This window comes from Nannospalax galili, unplaced genomic scaffold (assembly GCF_000622305.1).
Source record: "Nannospalax galili isolate Female #2095 unplaced genomic scaffold, S.galili_v1.0 scaffold236, whole genome shotgun sequence".
In the NCBI taxonomy this organism is placed as follows: Eukaryota; Metazoa; Chordata; class Mammalia; order Rodentia; family Spalacidae; genus Nannospalax; species Nannospalax galili.
The window spans coordinates 2,624,621-2,629,567 of record NW_008338710.1 but is presented as its reverse complement, the minus strand read 5'-3'; positions in this window follow the sequence as shown (position 1 = coordinate 2,629,567).

The window sequence follows — 4,947 nt, the reverse complement described above, 5'->3', positions numbered from 1 at the left end:
AGCTGCCATGTGGGTGCTGGGATTCGAACCTGGGTCTTCTGCAAGAACAACCAGTGTTCTTAACCACTGAGCCATCTCTCCAGCCTCGGTTCTCAATTTTTAACATGTGAGTTTTGGGTATTGAACTCAAGCCATCAAGCTTGGCAACAAGCACCTTTATTTATTGAGCCGTCTAGCCATCCCCTCTTACATTCTTTCTAACCCTCTTTCTATCCCTGAGCCTTTAGGGAGAGATATAAGTGTACCATTGGCTGAACATTCACTTTTTTCATCATTATGACCTGCTATGAGTCTCTACAACAACCACTGCCCATTGCAAAAAGAAGCTTTTCTGACCAAAGCTGACAGCAGCACTCACCTGTGGTCGCAAACATAAATATGTAACAGCAGTGTCATGTCCATTTAGAAAACCACAGTAGTAGCTTTCTCTCAAGGGCTATGACCTCCCCAGCCACTAGCTTTTGACCACGTTTACAGTACCAAGCATGAATTCCCTCCTTTGAATCAGGCCTTCCATCTAACCAGAAAGAGGCTCTTACTCTCATAACAATAATGCCACTAGTGCGCTAGTGGGCACATATTGCCTGCCAGATCAGTAGTGTAACGTACAAAGTCCATAGCTGGATTTCTTTTCTTCCCTAGCAGCTGGCATAGCGCCTTTCAGTACCATGAAAACTATCCTGTAGGGAGGATGCTTCCAGCTCTGTTCCAGTTTGATTTCCCTATGTGCTCATGATTATTTCTTAATTGTGACTATTCCTTATTCTATACTTAACACAGGGACTTTAACTTTCCCACCACTCAAATATTGAATGTCAATCCACTTGAAAATCTGTTATAATATGGATGTGAAGAGATAAAGAAGACCCTTTTGTTAAGAGTCCTGCTGAAAGTGGTTCATATGACTCTTTGAATAGGTCGGAAAGGAAGAGCAGGTGGACTGAGTAAATGGGGGCCTGTTTGCATATCACATCTGGCAGTTACTGTGACCAGCTGTGGGGTCTCCATATATTTTGGAGTCATATACAGAGGGAAGGGTTGACTGGCATCTTGAATTTAAACAATAATTCAGGAGTTAGTTAACAAAATAATTGATTTGTAAAATAATGATTGAGCTGGCAATTCCTTCCATTCCTCCACGTACATGCAATGCTGCAACCATTCCGACTGCCTGCCTCCCATTTAAAAGATAACTTATTTCTATTTTATGTGTATGAGTGTTTTGCCTGCATGTATGTAGGTAACACCACATGTGTGCAATGTCCATGGAGACCAGAAGAGGGTGTGGGATCCCCTGGAACTGGAATTACAGACAGTTGTGAACCTCCATGTGACTGCTGGGAACTGAATCTGGGTCCTCTGCAACACAGCTAGTGCTCTTAAGCACTGAGCCATCTTCCCAACCCCTGCTCCTTACTTCTGGATCATGCTCAGGTTTTCCCATTCCCACACTCCCACTTTCCAGCTCTCTCTCAGCCCACCTCCACCCTAGCACATGAGCAGTGAACCTCATGGAACAATCTGTGGAACCAGACCCACACTCTACTGCCTTAGATGTGATTCATCTCAAACACCAAGTCCACTTCATGTATATAGTCATAAAAATCAGAGTTTATTATGGGAAGGTGTAACAGATAAATGCTAAATGCCTTAGGGAATATAAGAATGCATTCCAGTCAGCGCCCCCTAAGGAACTAACATTCCCTCCCCTCCTTTGCTCTATGATGGCTAACGTGTAAGATGTCAGCATTCCTGCTGTTTTGCTCAGTGTCTTATTGATCAGAAAGCTTCTGCAGTACAGGAATTCTCTGTCGGATTAACTCATTCCCTCACCTTCTTTTCTGCAGCTTTGCTGCTGAGTCCCTGATACAGAAGCAACTAAGTAGGTCAGCTTTGCCAAATCTATTACCAGCGTGTTCTCCCTCTCACACAGCATAGCTATTCTTGTCGCTGCCAGAGACAGCTTTTTGCACGTTAGCATCTCCCTAACCACATAGCTCCAGCTGCCACAAAGCAAGAACAGGGGTCTATCTGCAAAACGGACTCCATCCACACCATTTTGAACTTACTTTATTATGTATTTATAAAGATGTATCATTTAAATCTTTTGTTTGGTTTGGTTTGGTTGTTTTTTTGAGATAGGATCTCACCACATAGCCCTGGCTGGTCTGGAATTTTCTATGTAGACCAGGCTGGCTTGGAACTCACAGAGACCTACCTGCCTCTGACTCCGCCTCCTGAGTGCTGGAATTAAAAGGTCTGCTTATGATGCCTGGCTAAGATGTATAATTTTAAATACAATGATTTAAAAATGTAGTTGAGGTCTTAATTTCAAGTAGTACTTTAGTTGAATTATTTTTTTTCTTTGGTTTTGTTGTTGTTTTGAGACAGGGTCTCCCTGTACTCCCAGCTGGCCTGGAACTTGCTATGTAGACCAGGCTGGCCTTGATTTCACAAAGCTCTTCCTGCCTTTGTCTCCTGAGTTTTGGGGTTAAAGGCATGTGCTACCATGCCCAGCTGTGTTGACTTCTTAATCTTTTTACTATCTTAAAAAGTGGCAATAGGGACTACGGAGATGGCATAGTTGGTAATGTGCTTGTTTATGCAAGCGTGAGGACCTGTGTTGAGATCCCAGCACTGATGTAAAAAGTCAGGCACAGTAGTGCATACCTGAAATTCCATAGCTGGAGAGGTGGAGACAGGATCCTTGGAGCTTGCTGGCCAGGTAGTCGGCCACATTGGTGAGCTCTGGGTTCAGTGAGAGACACTGTCTCAGGAAAATAAGATGGAGCATGGTTGAGGAAGACACTAGACATCACCTCCTGGCCTACAAGCACATGTGCACCTGCATACACACAATCACGCACCCCCCACATGCATACACGTGCATGTGTGTGAAGTGGCAATAGACCTTATCTGGGTAGAATTTATTCAGAAATTAAAAACCCTAAACAACCCAGCAAACTTTTAAACAGTGTACTAAGAGTAAGCTCTGTCACTTAGTCATATGATTGGCCTGAATGTTATTTTTTAGTTACAAACTTCTAGCAAGTAATATTAACAAAATAATATGAAAACTATTTGTAATTATAGTTTATTGTTCATAAAGAAATGTGATCAAGTGGAGCAGCTCCAGCATTCAATATGCTCCTCAGGCCTCCCTGGTTTTGACGTTCAGACTATACATTACTGGCTCATCACCAGGGCGGAGGGCCAGGAGGTGGCAGTTAGGCCCAGTCATAATACTCCCAGCCAAACTTCTACCTTATGCTTTCATTGTTTCTCAGTCCCATCTCAGATGGAAGCTCTAAAGAGCATTTTTGTTGTTGTTGTTGTTGTTAGATTTCACTGAATTAAAAACAAAACAAAAAAAAACCTTCTTTGGGATGCATATAAATCCAGTTTTAATCCTAGTAATGTGCATTGCTGTGACATTTCAATAACAATTTATAATGTCTGTAATACAATTTTCTTTCTTCCTTTCCTTTCTTTTTTTTCTTTTGGACACAAGGTCTCACTACATAACCCCGGCTGGTCTAGAACTCACTAGTTAGATCATGGAGATCCATGTGCTTCTGCCTCGCGAGTGCTGGGACTAAAGTGTGCATCACCATACCTGGCTGTCTACTAAAGCTTTTTTAAGAATCATGGTAAAATATACATAAAGTTTTCCACCAGTGACATTTAATGCCTTCACCAGACTGGTGATCAATCACCAGTATGTAGTTCAGAATATTTCCATCACCCCAAAAGGACTCTCTTCACCCATCAAGCAGTTGCCTCCCACTTGCCCTCCCAGTCTCTGATAACCACTCATCTGCTTTTTGTATGGTTTTACTTATTTTGGACATTTTGAATAAAAAGGATCATACAATATATACAATACACATTGGCCTTTTGTGTCTGGCGTCTTCCACTTAGCATACTCTGTTCAGAGTTCACCTGTGTTGGAAGCGTCAAGGCTCCATTTCTTTTGTGACTGAATAAGGGTGCATACACAATGGTCCATCCACTCTTCTCAGTTGGCGGCTGCTTGGATTATTTCCACTGTTTGGTTGTTAGGCTCAGTGCTGCTATGAACATTTGCACGCAAGTTTTTCTTTGAGCATGTTTTCAGTTCTGTGGCATACAGCCAGGAGCAGAATTGCTGGGTCATACAGCAATTCTATGTTTAACTCACCTAAGTACTGTTAAGCTGATGCTATAGTAGCTGGATCATTTTGTATTCATGACAGCAATGAACCAAAGTTCTGATTTCGCCACATCCTCTCCAATACTCATTTTCTGTGTTTAAAATTACAGTCATTCTATGAGTATGGTGTCTTATTGTGCTGTTGATTTGCATAATGACCAGTGACAGTGAGCATCCTTTCCTGTGCTCGTTTGTCATTTGTATACCTTCACTGGCAAGGCCTAGTAAAGCCCTTTGCCCATTTTTTAAAATTATTTATTTAATAACCATATAATTAGAAGAAGCATTTCATTACAACAGTATTGACATATTCAATAACAATTTCCAGAGCTAAGATGAATCTCTTTCAAAACTGGATGTAAATCTTTAGGTTTACAGTTGAATTAATACAGTTATACAATATTGTACTCCGTATAAACCCTATAAGACATAAAATTAAATGAGGTTTTAAACTTTAAAAAAATATCTCCATTTCATTATTAAAATACACAGTTTCATACAGAAAACTTTGTTTTTTAATACAATTGACACTAAGATGCACATGCATTTCTAATCTCTCTCTATATATCTGTGTTACTGGTCACAGTCGCTTACTTTCTGAGTTCCTTGGCATCTGAGTATGAATATAAACTCATCAGATAGACAGCCTTCCTCTCCCACTAGAGCCTCCATACTCTGTCATCCCTGCCACTGTCCACTGTGTTGTCAGCACCCCCATCCATTTCCCCCATCTGCCCTTCTGGTAAATCTAGTCA